This window comes from Lemur catta (assembly GCF_020740605.2).
Source record: "Lemur catta isolate mLemCat1 chromosome 20 unlocalized genomic scaffold, mLemCat1.pri SUPER_20_unloc_1, whole genome shotgun sequence".
Classification (NCBI taxonomy): Eukaryota; Metazoa; Chordata; class Mammalia; order Primates; family Lemuridae; genus Lemur; species Lemur catta.
Window position 1 is genome coordinate 80,553 of NW_025423741.1, and position 14,120 is coordinate 94,672.

Genomic DNA, 14,120 nt, shown 5'->3' on the forward strand with positions numbered 1-14,120 from the left:
TCGGCACTTTCCGTGGAAAAACTAAAAATAAATAAATAAATAAATAAAGGAAGGAAGAAAAGAAAAAAAAAATTACAGGAAAACACATTGAGTTTCCACTGATAATCCAAGTTCAAACTGAGAACCGAGAGTTGTTTTTACATGACTTGATCGATTTCACCTCTTCCTCTCACACCCAAATTCCCAGTCCCCAAAGACACCAACAGCATTTCTTCTTTGCAGGATCCCACAGAATAATCGTAGCCATGCACCATATAACCGTGGACTGGTTCCTACTGCATGAAGTAGGAAAGGCGAGGAAGGAACTTTCTACTGTTCCGGCTGCTCCACTGTGAAAACGTAAGAGCTGCCGTCCGCCGAAGCCAGTCTGCTCATGTCCAAGGAGCTCTGAGCCACGTCACACTCCTTTGGAATATTTCCCTGAGCCTTCATGTGGGCTCCTGACGTCTGTAGAATCTCACAAGTCACACATTGCCCTCCCGTTTGTGTCCTCCGTGCTTTGAATAGATGTGCTATTGAGTGTTTGATTTTTGTTGTCATTGGTGTATGTGTTTGTGGCAAAGTGTTGAGTGTTTGGTGTGTATGTAGCAGCTAGAGAGCGAGGCTCTGAAGGCTACTGGGCAGCAGGAGGGCGCGGGGTCGGGTGTGGGGCGCTGGGCCGGGAGGGCCGCGTGGCAGCTCGGCCTCTTGAGGCGTCCGGGGACAGCCGCCGCCGTCTAGGGCCATAGCACCCTGAACGTCCCCGATCTCGTCTGATCTGGGAAGCTAAGCAGGGTCGGGGGCCCGGTTTGTACTTGGATGGGAGACCGCCTGGGAATACCAGGTGCTGCAGGCTTTTGCCTCTTCTTTTGTCCCGCCCGCCGAGGGGTCGGGGGTGGGGGGGCCCCGGCGTTCTGTGCCCGCCTCCACTTTCGCCCTCGGCCCCTGGCACTCCCCCGCCCCCCCGCCGGCGCGGCCCGCTGCCCCCGCCCAGGGCGTCCTCCCCTCTCCCCCGCTGCAACACCACCGCCAGGTGGCGGCAGCGGCAGAGCGTCCCAGCCGTTCCGTTCCTGTTCGGCCGGCAGCGGAGCCCCAGCCCTGGGCCCCACACCGGGCCGGGCGGGCGGCGGGATCCCTGAGTGCCGCTGGGTCTCCTCTCCCCCACACCCGGCACCCCCCGCCCCGCACTCCGGGACGTCGCGTACACCCGGCGCGGGACAGCCCACGGCGGCAAACCTTGTCCTGGGCCCCCGGACCCCCGGCCGACCGTGCACTTCCTCTCCGCCGCACACCCGGGCCTCGGGCCCGGGCCTCACGCCGGGCGGGCTCCTCGCCACCGCCGGGGCTCCCGAGAGACACACCGGCGCGCCGCACAGGGCGAGTTTCCGGCCACCCGGGCAGAGAGGACGCACAACAGCACACGGAGCGCACGCAGCCAAACCCAAACCACCCACCGGCCCCCCGACCCGTGGCTACCCACCCCAAACCCCACCCCACCGGGCCACAGGATAGCGGGCTCTGGCCCGCCCCGCCGCCCCCCGCCCCCGCGCGGGGGCTGCTGCCACACGCAGGCCCTGAGGGGAATCGGGGCAGAACGGTCCTCCCCAGACGGGGGTGGGGTGGCGGGGTGGGGGGGACACTGCAGGTCTTCCTTCAGGACCTCCGGGTGAAGGACCGGCGGCAGGCGCGGCCCTGCCTCCTCGTGCCGGCCCCGCCCCAAAGCCCCTCCCCACCGTGCCCTCGCGTGGGCCGGCGGAGGGCCCTATCTCCCGCACTCTCCGGCTCTGGCCCTCCGCCCCCACGCGTGGAAGCCTGTCCCTGCGCGCGTGCCCGTGGGTCTGCTCCTCGGGGTGTGGGACGGTGGTGCGCCCGTGGTTTGGGTGGGGGTGGGGGGGTGCGCGCGCAAGACCCGTCAGGCCCCGCCTGGCCCCCCACCCCCACCCCGATACTGGCAGGTGGGCTAGCGATGGGCCAGGGCGGCGGGAGGGACCCGACGGCGCAGGGAGGGACGCGTCCCAGCAGCTCGGCCTCTTGAGGCGTCCGGGGGGCGGCCACCGTCGTCTACGGCCAGACCACCCTGAACGCGCCCGATCTCGTCTGATCTCGGAAGCTAAGCAGGGTCGGGCCCGGTTAGTACTTGGATGGGAGACCGCCTGGGAATCCCGGGTGCCGTAGGCTTTTTGCTCTGCCTCTTTTTCTGTCCCGCCCCCCTGGGCTGGGAAGGGGAGGGGGGGGCCTTCGCCCTCCGCGCCCGCCCCGGCTCCCGCCCCCGGCCGGCCCGGACCCTGCCCCGTGGCCCCTGGAGAGAGGGTCAGATTGGAGATGTGGAGGCTCAGTCCCCGAGGCTGTCGCCCCTCACACACCTGCCGCAGGTCCGGGCCTCCGGAACTTCTGACCGACCGGCTCTGAATTCAGGACACAGTCTAAAGTTGTCCAAGGAGATGACCACGTTACCACCCTAGGAAAGGAAAAATTGGACCCTATCCACATATGCAGAAGAAGAGAATCTAAACAGTTGGCTATTCGTTCACGGTAACATAATTCAAGAATCCAGATGCGAAGACATCTAGAGACACTTTTCAAACGTCTAAATCTTTAGAAAATATTCTGAAGGCTTAAGAAGTAGAAACATTCTTTGGAAAGTCACGAGCAAGACCAGGGTGTTGATAGGAAATCCTTCCGTTCGATCCTGCAAGAGACGCTCCAAAAATGTACTACAACAAGGGAAAACACTAATAATATGTGGGAAAGGAAAATCACCTTTCTTCATTTTCCTCACCTCCTACGGTTCTCAAAATAGAATGTTTTCCCCTATGCACGGGAGACCTGTAGAAATCCTAGGGGAGTCCAGCAAGATAGCTCTAGGTGAAATCAACATTCCATCGATAGTTTCGATGTTTCTTATTTCCTCGCCAATACACACTAATGAATGCAATCTTTCAAAAGGATAACACTCAAAGTCACAGAAAATCTACGCGGCACCTACGGGGCAAAGGTGCCAACTTCGATGGAAAACTTAGTAAAAACGTACATGATGGCTCAAATCCATGGAGAGGCTATCCTGTAGTCCTCGATAGACGGACACAGAGTCCCCAAACTAATCATTTCCCCCAAATTAATAAATAATCCAATTTAAGCAGGGTGTATAACTAGAAACTTACTATCTGCTTCTTTCTCTTTTTCTTTTAATTTGGGAAAGGGGTATGTTAAAGAATGATAATAATGATCATGATTATCAGTATGATTATTATATTAAATCGAATTAACCGTACCAAAACCCCACCACTCACCTTATAAAAATGGGAGTTGATGCATATGTCGGAAGCCGCTGTGTATCTTTTTCTCAAGGCGTGGAACCACAGAAACGCTTCTCCCAAACAAATCCCATCTCGACTGTCATCCTTTTCCTGGCTTTTCCTTTGAAAGTTTTTGCTCTCTGTTATAGGACTATCTCATTGAGGTAGTTTGTTAATTTCACAGTTTATAGAATACATGTGGAACGATTCTGGATTCCTTCTGGGTAACTTGTGTGCCAGGGGAAACCTTCTGTTTGGAGAATACTCCTTGCTTACACAGGAAGCTGCAGTTCATCAGCGCTGCTAGAGAATGGCACTGCACGAATCAGTCGAAGTATCTTTATGCGATCTTTGACTAGGTCCGTGTACAAGGGGCTCCCGTGAGGATTACCCTAGATGCTTCCTGGTCACATGTGCCCTATCTTCTCTCTGGTACGTGCTACTCAGAGAATATGCTTGCTCCTGAATTATGCCAGTGTTTATTCATATCCATTTATGCTGCATTGTTTTCCAAATGGTTCTATAATTTCGCCTCCCATATCAGCAGGGTGAGTGCAAGAGTTTTCCTCAAAGCCAACACAGTGATCAGTTTCTTAAGTTTCCTCAATCTGGTGAGTTGGAAACTATATCTGGCTTCATTTTTTATTCCGTATTTCCTTGACTAATAATGAGGACACAGGGCCAAAGGCGCATTAAGCATATAAAACGTAGATATTCTGTAACAGTAACATTTTGCCAATTATATGGGCTACAGATACCTTGTCCTGTTTGCAGCTTGTTTTTGATCCTGTTCATGGTATCTTTGGAAACTTTTCATGATGGGAAATTTGAAATAGAAACAAAATCGGAAAGAATAGTAGAATATTTTCTCACTCCCCTGACTCAAGAAATCACCAACCCCTGGCCAGATCTTGTTTCCTTTATACCCCTCCTACCTTAAGTTCATGATCCCCTTAATGATATCCCTCCATCGATAAAAAGTCAATATGTTTCTATCAAAGGTAGAGGCTTTCTTCCATTTTTCAGTGTACTCACAGCCACATTATTCCATCTAAAAATTTCACCGTATTAGAGATAACAGCAAGTACTCAATGTTTGCGTTTCCCTGAGACACACACGCTCATTTCAGTTTCTTTGGATCCAGTCCAAATACAGTACCTACCTTGTGAGGGGTTGAGATGTCTTTTGAAAGAGTGTCCATACATCGCGACTAGTCGGGGGCAGCCCCGGTTGTCACCATTTCCCTTTGTTTCCTACCGCTGTCCGCAGTGACCCGAGTTACTTTCGCATTGTGAGGGGTTTCATCGCGGATTTAAACGTATCTAATGTGTTTCAATATCTTGCAATTATTATACTTACTGGCGATCAAACCGTCCTGTGTTTGGCAAACGGGAGTCTACTCATTCTGGTTCCTGTGTCTTTTGACGTGACCCTCGTCCTGTTGGATATCATAGCATCCACGCTTCCCAGTACAAGAAGCGTCCGTTTCCCGCCCCAGACTTCAAGTCAGCCTATGTCTCCAGTAAGTCTTAGGACCGTTTAATAACGATGGTTGGCGGAGACCACGATCTAGATGCTGCTGAAATGCACTACTGTTGAGTTCGCACCTATGTCTCGGCACTTTCCGTGGAAAAACTAAAAATAAATAAATAAATAAATAAATAAATAAATAAAGGAAGGAAGAAAAGAAAAAAAAAATTACAGGAAAACACATTGAGTTTCCACTGATAATCCAAGTTCAAACTGAGAACCGAGAGTTGTTTTTACATGACTTGATCGATTTCACCTCTTCCTCTCACACCCAAATTCCCAGTCCCCAAAGACACCAACAGCATTTCTTCTTTGCAGGATCCCACAGAATAATCGTAGCCATGCACCATATAACCGTGGACTGGTTCCTACTGCATGAAGTAGGAAAGGCGAGGAAGGAACTTTCTACTGTTCCGGCTGCTCCACTGTGAAAACGTAAGAGCTGCCGTCCGCCGAAGCCAGTCTGCTCATGTCCAAGGAGCTCTGAGCCACGTCACACTCCTTTGGAATATTTCCCTGAGCCTTCATGTGGGCTCCTGACGTCTGTAGAATCTCACAAGTCACACATTGCCCTCCCGTTTGTGTCCTCCGTGCTTTGAATAGATGTGCTATTGAGTGTTTGATTTTTGTTGTCATTGGTGTATGTGTTTGTGGCAAAGTGTTGAGTGTTTGGTGTGTATGTAGCAGCTAGAGAGCGAGGCTCTGAAGGCTACTGGGCAGCAGGAGGGCGCGGGGTCGGGTGTGGGGCGCTGGGCCGGGAGGGCCGCGTGGCAGCTCGGCCTCTTGAGGCGTCCGGGGACAGCCGCCGCCGTCTAGGGCCATAGCACCCTGAACGTCCCCGATCTCGTCTGATCTGGGAAGCTAAGCAGGGTCGGGGGCCCGGTTTGTACTTGGATGGGAGACCGCCTGGGAATACCAGGTGCTGCAGGCTTTTGCCTCTTCTTTTGTCCCGCCCGCCGAGGGGTCGGGGGTGGGGGGGCCCCGGCGTTCTGTGCCCGCCTCCACTTTCGCCCTCGGCCCCTGGCACTCCCCCGCCCCCCCCGCCGGCGCGGCCCGCTGCCCCCGCCCAGGGCGTCCTCCCCTCTCCCCCGCTGCAACACCACCGCCAGGTGGCGGCAGCGGCAGAGCGTCCCAGCCGTTCCGTTCCTGTTCGGCCGGCAGCGGAGCCCCAGCCCTGGGCCCCACACCGGGCCGGGCGGGCGGCGGGATCCCTGAGTGCCGCTGGGTCTCCTCTCCCCCACACCCGGCACCCCCCGCCCCGCACTCCGGGACGTCGCGTACACCCGGCGCGGGACAGCCCACGGCGGCAAACCTTGTCCTGGGCCCCCGGACCCCCGGCCGACCGTGCACTTCCTCTCCGCCGCACACCCGGGCCTCGGGCCCGGGCCTCACGCCGGGCGGGCTCCTCGCCACCGCCGGGGCTCCCGAGAGACACACCGGCGCGCCGCACAGGGCGAGTTTCCGGCCACCCGGGCAGAGAGGACGCACAACAGCACACGGAGCGCACGCAGCCAAACCCAAACCACCCACCGGCCCCCCGACCCGTGGCTACCCACCCCAAACCCCACCCCACCGGGCCACAGGATAGCGGGCTCTGGCCCGCCCCGCCGCCCCCCGCCCCCGCGCGGGGGCTGCTGCCACACGCAGGCCCTGAGGGGAATCGGGGCAGAACGGTCCTCCCCAGACGGGGGTGGGGTGGCGGGGTGGGGGGGACACTGCAGGTCTTCCTTCAGGACCTCCGGGTGAAGGACCGGCGGCAGGCGCGGCCCTGCCTCCTCGTGCCGGCCCCGCCCCAAAGCCCCTCCCCACCGTGCCCTCGCGTGGGCCGGCGGAGGGCCCTATCTCCCGCACTCTCCGGCTCTGGCCCTCCGCCCCCACGCGTGGAAGCCTGTCCCTGCGCGCGTGCCCGTGGGTCTGCTCCTCGGGGTGTGGGACGGTGGTGCGCCCGTGGTTTGGGTGGGGGTGGGGGGGGTGCGCGCGCAAGACCCGTCAGGCCCCGCCTGGCCCCCCACCCCCACCCCGATACTGGCAGGTGGGCTAGCGATGGGCCAGGGCGGCGGGAGGGACCCGACGGCGCAGGGAGGGACGCGTCCCAGCAGCTCGGCCTCTTGAGGCGTCCGGGGGGCGGCCACCGTCGTCTACGGCCAGACCACCCTGAACGCGCCCGATCTCGTCTGATCTCGGAAGCTAAGCAGGGTCGGGCCCGGTTAGTACTTGGATGGGAGACCGCCTGGGAATCCCGGGTGCCGTAGGCTTTTTGCTCTGCCTCTTTTTCTGTCCCGCCCCCCTGGGCTGGGAAGGGGAGGGGGGGGCCTTCGCCCTCCGCGCCCGCCCCGGCTCCCGCCCCCGGCCGGCCCGGACCCTGCCCCGTGGCCCCTGGAGAGAGGGTCAGATTGGAGATGTGGAGGCTCAGTCCCCGAGGCTGTCGCCCCTCACACACCTGCCGCAGGTCCGGGCCTCCGGAACTTCTGACCGACCGGCTCTGAATTCAGGACACAGTCTAAAGTTGTCCAAGGAGATGACCACGTTACCACCCTAGGAAAGGAAAAATTGGACCCTATCCACATATGCAGAAGAAGAGAATCTAAACAGTTGGCTATTCGTTCACGGTAACATAATTCAAGAATCCAGATGCGAAGACATCTAGAGACACTTTTCAAACGTCTAAATCTTTAGAAAATATTCTGAAGGCTTAAGAAGTAGAAACATTCTTTGGAAAGTCACGAGCAAGACCAGGGTGTTGATAGGAAATCCTTCCGTTCGATCCTGCAAGAGACGCTCCAAAAATGTACTACAACAAGGGAAAACACTAATAATATGTGGGAAAGGAAAATCACCTTTCTTCATTTTCCTCACCTCCTACGGTTCTCAAAATAGAATGTTTTCCCCTATGCACGGGAGACCTGTAGAAATCCTAGGGGAGTCCAGCAAGATAGCTCTAGGTGAAATCAACATTCCATCGATAGTTTCGATGTTTCTTATTTCCTCGCCAATACACACTAATGAATGCAATCTTTCAAAAGGATAACACTCAAAGTCACAGAAAATCTACGCGGCACCTACGGGGCAAAGGTGCCAACTTCGATGGAAAACTTAGTAAAAACGTACATGATGGCTCAAATCCATGGAGAGGCTATCCTGTAGTCCTCGATAGACGGACACAGAGTCCCCAAACTAATCATTTCCCCCAAATTAATAAATAATCCAATTTAAGCAGGGTGTATAACTAGAAACTTACTATCTGCTTCTTTCTCTTTTTCTTTTAATTTGGGAAAGGGGTATGTTAAAGAATGATAATAATGATCATGATTATCAGTATGATTATTATATTAAATCGAATTAACCGTACCAAAACCCCACCACTCACCTTATAAAAATGGGAGTTGATGCATATGTCGGAAGCCGCTGTGTATCTTTTCCTCAAGGCGTGGAACCACAGAAACGCTTCTCCCAAACAAATCCCATCTCGACTGTCATCCTTTTCCTGGCTTTTCCTTTGAAAGTTTTTGCTCTCTGTTATAGGACTATCTCATTGAGGTAGTTTGTTAATTTCACAGTTTATAGAATACATGTGGAACGATTCTGGATTCCTTCTGGGTAACTTGTGTGCCAGGGGAAACCTTCTGTTTGGAGAATACTCCTTGCTTACACAGGAAGCTGCAGTTCATCAGCGCTGCTAGAGAATGGCACTGCACGAATCAGTCGAAGTATCTTTATGCGATCTTTGACTAGGTCCGTGTACAAGGGGCTCCCGTGAGGATTACCCTAGATGCTTCCTGGTCACATGTGCCCTATCTTCTCTCTGGTACGTGCTACTCAGAGAATATGCTTGCTCCTGAATTATGCCAGTGTTTATTCATATCCATTTATGCTGCATTGTTTTCCAAATGGTTCTATAATTTCGCCTCCCATATCAGCAGGGTGAGTGCAAGAGTTTTCCTCAAAGCCAACACAGTGATCAGTTTCTTAAGTTTCCTCAATCTGGTGAGTTGGAAACTATATCTGGCTTCATTTTTTATTCCGTATTTCCTTGACTAATAATGAGGACACAGGGCCAAAGGCGCATTAAGCATATAAAACGTAGATATTCTGTAACAGTAACATTTTGCCAATTATATGGGCTACAGATACCTTGTCCTGTTTGCAGCTTGTTTTTGATCCTGTTCATGGTATCTTTGGAAACTTTTCATGATGGGAAATTTGAAATAGAAACAAAATCGGACAGAATAGTAGAATATTTTCTCACTCCCCTGACTCAAGAAATCACCAACCCCTGGCCAGATCTTGTTTCCTTTATACCCCTCCTACCTTAAGTTCATGATCCCCTTAATGATATCCCTCCATCGATAAAAAGTCAATATGTTTCTATCAAAGGTAGAGGCTTTCTTCCATTTTTCAGTGTACTCACAGCCACATTATTCCATCTAAAAATTTCACCGTATTAGAGATAACAGCAAGTACTCAATGTTTGCGTTTCCCTGAGACACACACGCTCATTTCAGTTTCTTTGGATCCAGTCCAAATACAGTACCTACCTTGTGAGGGGTTGAGATGTCTTTTGAAAGAGTGTCCATACATCGCGACTAGTCGGGGGCAGCCCCGGTTGTCACCATTTCCCTTTGTTTCCTACCGCTGTCCGCAGTGACCCGAGTTACTTTCGCATTGTGAGGGGTTTCATCGCGGATTTAAACGTATCTAATGTGTTTCAATATCTTGCAATTATTATACTTACTGGCGATCAAACCGTCCTGTGTTTGGCAAACGGGAGTCTACTCATTCTGGTTCCTGTGTCTTTTGACGTGACCCTCGTCCTGTTGGATATCATAGCATCCACGCTTCCCAGTACAAGAAGCGTCCGTTTCCCGCCCCAGACTTCAAGTCAGCCTATGTCTCCAGTAAGTCTTAGGACCGTTTAATAACGATGGTTGGCGGAGACCACGATCTAGATGCTGCTGAAATGCACTACTGTTGAGTTCGCACCTATGTCTCGGCACTTTCCGTGGAAAAACTAAAAATAAATAAATAAATAAATAAATAAATAAATAAAGGAAGGAAGAAAAGAAAAAAAAATTACAGGAAAACACATTGAGTTTCCACTGATAATCCAAGTTCAAACTGAGAACCGAGAGTTGTTTTTACATGACTTGATCGATTTCACCTCTTCCTCTCACACCCAAATTCCCAGTCCCCAAAGACACCAACAGCATTTCTTCTTTGCAGGATCCCACAGAATAATCGTAGCCATGCACCATATAACCGTGGACTGGTTCCTACTGCATGAAGTAGGAAAGGCGAGGAAGGAACTTTCTACTGTTCCGGCTGCTCCACTGTGAAAACGTAAGAGCTGCCGTCCGCCGAAGCCAGTCTGCTCATGTCCAAGGAGCTCTGAGCCACGTCACACTCCTTTGGAATATTTCCCTGAGCCTTCATGTGGGCTCCTGACGTCTGTAGAATCTCACAAGTCACACATTGCCCTCCCGTTTGTGTCCTCCGTGCTTTGAATAGATGTGCTATTGAGTGTTTGATTTTTGTTGTCATTGGTGTATGTGTTTGTGGCAAAGTGTTGAGTGTTTGGTGTGTATGTAGCAGCTAGAGAGCGAGGCTCTGAAGGCTACTGGGCAGCAGGAGGGCGCGGGGTCGGGTGTGGGGCGCTGGGCCGGGAGGGCCGCGTGGCAGCTCGGCCTCTTGAGGCGTCCGGGGACAGCCGCCGCCGTCTAGGGCCATAGCACCCTGAACGTCCCCGATCTCGTCTGATCTGGGAAGCTAAGCAGGGTCGGGGGCCCGGTTTGTACTTGGATGGGAGACCGCCTGGGAATACCAGGTGCTGCAGGCTTTTGCCTCTTCTTTTGTCCCGCCCGCCGAGGGGTCGGGGGTGGGGGGGCCCCGGCGTTCTGTGCCCGCCTCCACTTTCGCCCTCGGCCCCTGGCACTCCCCCGCCCCCCCGCCGGCGCGGCCCGCTGCCCCCCGCCCAGGGCGTCCTCCCCTCTCCCCCGCTGCAACACCACCGCCAGGTGGCGGCAGCGGCAGAGCGTCCCAGCCGTTCCGTTCCTGTTCGGACCGGCAGCGGAGCCCCAGCCCTGGGCCCCACACCGGGCCGGGCGGGCGGCGGGATCCCTGAGTGCCGCTGGGTCTCCTCTCCCCCACACCCGGCACCCCCCGCCCCGCACTCCGGGACGTCGCGTACACCCGGCGCGGGACAGCCCACGGCGGCAAACCTTGTCCTGGGCCCCCCGGACCCCCGGCCGACCGTGCACTTCCTCTCCGCCGCACACCCGGGCCTCGGGCCCGGGCCTCACGCCGGGCGGGCTCCTCGCCACCGCCGGGGCTCCCGAGAGACACACCGGCGCGCCGCACAGGGCGAGTTTCCGGCCACCCGGGCAGAGAGGACGCACAACAGCACACGGAGCGCACGCAGCCAAACCCAAACCACCCACCGGCCCCCCGACCCGTGGCTACCCACCCCAAACCCCACCCCACCGGGCCACAGGATAGCGGGCTCTGGCCCGCCCCGCCGCCCCCCGCCCCCGCGCGGGGGCTGCTGCCACACGCAGGCCCTGAGGGGAATCGGGGCAGAACGGTCCTCCCCAGACGGGGGTGGGGTGGCGGGGTGGGGGGGGACACTGCAGGTCTTCCTTCAGGACCTCCGGGTGAAGGACCGGCGGCAGGCGCGGCCCTGCCTCCTCGTGCCGGCCCCGCCCCAAAGCCCCTCCCCACCGTGCCCTCGCGTGGGCCGGCGGAGGGCCCTATCTCCCGCACTCTCCGGCTCTGGCCCTCCGCCCCCACGCGTGGAAGCCTGTCCCTGCGCGCGTGCCCGTGGGTCTGCTCCTCGGGGTGTGGGACGGTGGTGCGCCCGTGGTTTGGGTGGGGGTGGGGGGGTGCGCGCGCAAGACCCGTCAGGCCCCGCCTGGCCCCCCACCCCCACCCCGATACTGGCAGGTGGGCTAGCGATGGGCCAGGGCGGCGGGAGGGACCCGACGGCGCAGGGAGGGACGCGTCCCAGCAGCTCGGCCTCTTGAGGCGTCCGGGGGGCGGCCACCGTCGTCTACGGCCAGACCACCCTGAACGCGCCCGATCTCGTCTGATCTCGGAAGCTAAGCAGGGTCGGGCCCGGTTAGTACTTGGATGGGAGACCGCCTGGGAATCCCGGGTGCCGTAGGCTTTTTGCTCTGCCTCTTTTTCTGTCCCGCCCCCCTGGGCTGGGAAGGGGAGGGGGGGGCCTTCGCCCTCCGCGCCCGCCCCGGCTCCCGCCCCCGGCCGGCCCGGACCCTGCCCCGTGGCCCCTGGAGAGAGGGTCAGATTGGAGATGTGGAGGCTCAGTCCCCGAGGCTGTCGCCCCTCACACACCTGCCGCAGGTCCGGGCCTCCGGAACTTCTGACCGACCGGCTCTGAATTCAGGACACAGTCTAAAGTTGTCCAAGGAGATGACCACGTTACCACCCTAGGAAAGGAAAAATTGGACCCTATCCACATATGCAGAAGAAGAGAATCTAAACAGTTGGCTATTCGTTCACGGTAACATAATTCAAGAATCCAGATGCGAAGACATCTAGAGACACTTTTCAAACGTCTAAATCTTTAGAAAATATTCTGAAGGCTTAAGAAGTAGAAACATTCTTTGGAAAGTCACGAGCAAGACCAGGGTGTTGATAGGAAATCCTTCCGTTCGATCCTGCAAGAGACGCTCCAAAAATGTACTACAACAAGGGAAAACACTAATAATATGTGGGAAAGGAAAATCACCTTTCTTCATTTTCCTCACCTCCTACGGTTCTCAAAATAGAATGTTTTCCCCTATGCACGGGAGACCTGTAGAAATCCTAGGGGAGTCCAGCAAGATAGCTCTAGGTGAAATCAACATTCCATCGATAGTTTCGATGTTTCTTATTTCCTCGCCAATACACACTAATGAATGCAATCTTTCAAAAGGATAACACTCAAAGTCACAGAAAATCTACGCGGCACCTACGGGGCAAAGGTGCCAACTTCGATGGAAAACTTAGTAAAAACGTACATGATGGCTCAAATCCATGGAGAGGCTATCCTGTAGTCCTCGATAGACGGACACAGAGTCCCCAAACTAATCATTTCCCCCAAATTAATAAATAATCCAATTTAAGCAGGGTGTATAACTAGAAACTTACTATCTGCTTCTTTCTCTTTTTCTTTTAATTTGGGAAAGGGGTATGTTAAAGAATGATAATAATGATCATGATTATCAGTATGATTATTATATTAAATCGAATTAACCGTACCAAAACCCCACCACTCACCTTATAAAAATGGGAGTTGATGCATATGTCGGAAGCCGCTGTGTATCTTTTCCTCAAGGCGTGGAACCACAGAAACGCTTCTCCCAAACAAATCCCATCTCGACTGTCATCCTTTTCCTGGCTTTTCCTTTGAAAGTTTTTGCTCTCTGTTATAGGACTATCTCATTGAGGTAGTTTGTTAATTTCACAGTTTATAGAATACATGTGGAACGATTCTGGATTCCTTCTGGGTAACTTGTGTGCCAGGGGAAACCTTCTGTTTGGAGAATACTCCTTGCTTACACAGGAAGCTGCAGTTCATCAGCGCTGCTAGAGAATGGCACTGCACGAATCAGTCGAAGTATCTTTATGCGATCTTTGACTAGGTCCGTGTACAAGGGGCTCCCGTGAGGATTACCCTAGATGCTTCCTGGTCACATGTGCCCTATCTTCTCTCTGGTACGTGCTACTCAGAGAATATGCTTGCTCCTGAATTATGCCAGTGTTTATTCATATCCATTTATGCTGCATTGTTTTCCAAATGGTTCTATAATTTCGCCTCCCATATCAGCAGGGTGAGTGCAAGAGTTTTCCTCAAAGCCAACACAGTGATCAGTTTCTTAAGTTTCCTCAATCTGGTGAGTTGGAAACTATATCTGGCTTCATTTTTTATTCCGTATTTCCTTGACTAATAATGAGGACACAGGGCCAAAGGCGCATTAAGCATATAAAACGTAGATATTCTGTAACAGTAACATTTTGCCAATTATATGGGCTACAGATACCTTGTCCTGTTTGCAGCTTGTTTTTGATCCTGTTCATGGTATCTTTGGAAACTTTTCATGATGGGAAATTTGAAATAGAAACAAAATCGGACAGAATAGTAGAATATTTTCTCACTCCCCTGACTCAAGAAATCACCAACCCCTGGCCAGATCTTGTTTCCTTTATACCCCTCCTACCTTAAGTTCATGATCCCCTTAATGATATCCCTCCATCGATAAAAAGTCAATATGTTTCTATCAAAGGTAGAGGCTTTCTTCCATTTTTCAGTGTACTCACAGC

At 54.1% G+C, this 14,120-nt stretch overlaps 3 non-coding genes and 3 pseudogenes across 3 annotated transcripts; all 6 read left to right on the forward strand.

Moving 5' to 3' along the window:
• The first annotated feature begins 714 nt into the window (after window positions 1-714).
• Window positions 715-835, forward strand: LOC123629209 (annotated as a pseudogene).
• A 1,203-nt stretch (window positions 836-2,038) lies between these two features.
• LOC123629220 lies at window positions 2,039-2,157 on the forward strand. The gene has a single exon (XR_006731921.1). It is a non-coding gene; the product is annotated as a 5S ribosomal RNA (ribosomal RNA).
• Window positions 2,158-5,615: 3,458 nt separating this feature from the next.
• On the forward strand, window positions 5,616-5,736 carry LOC123629210 (annotated as a pseudogene).
• Window positions 5,737-6,941: 1,205 nt separating this feature from the next.
• Window positions 6,942-7,060, forward strand: LOC123629221. Its single transcript, XR_006731922.1, has one exon. It is a non-coding gene; the product is annotated as a 5S ribosomal RNA (ribosomal RNA).
• A 3,457-nt stretch (window positions 7,061-10,517) lies between these two features.
• LOC123629211 lies at window positions 10,518-10,638 on the forward strand (annotated as a pseudogene).
• Window positions 10,639-11,845: 1,207 nt separating this feature from the next.
• Window positions 11,846-11,964, forward strand: LOC123629222. Its single transcript, XR_006731923.1, has one exon. It is a non-coding gene; the product is annotated as a 5S ribosomal RNA (ribosomal RNA).
• The last annotated feature ends 2,156 nt before the right edge of the window (window positions 11,965-14,120 follow it).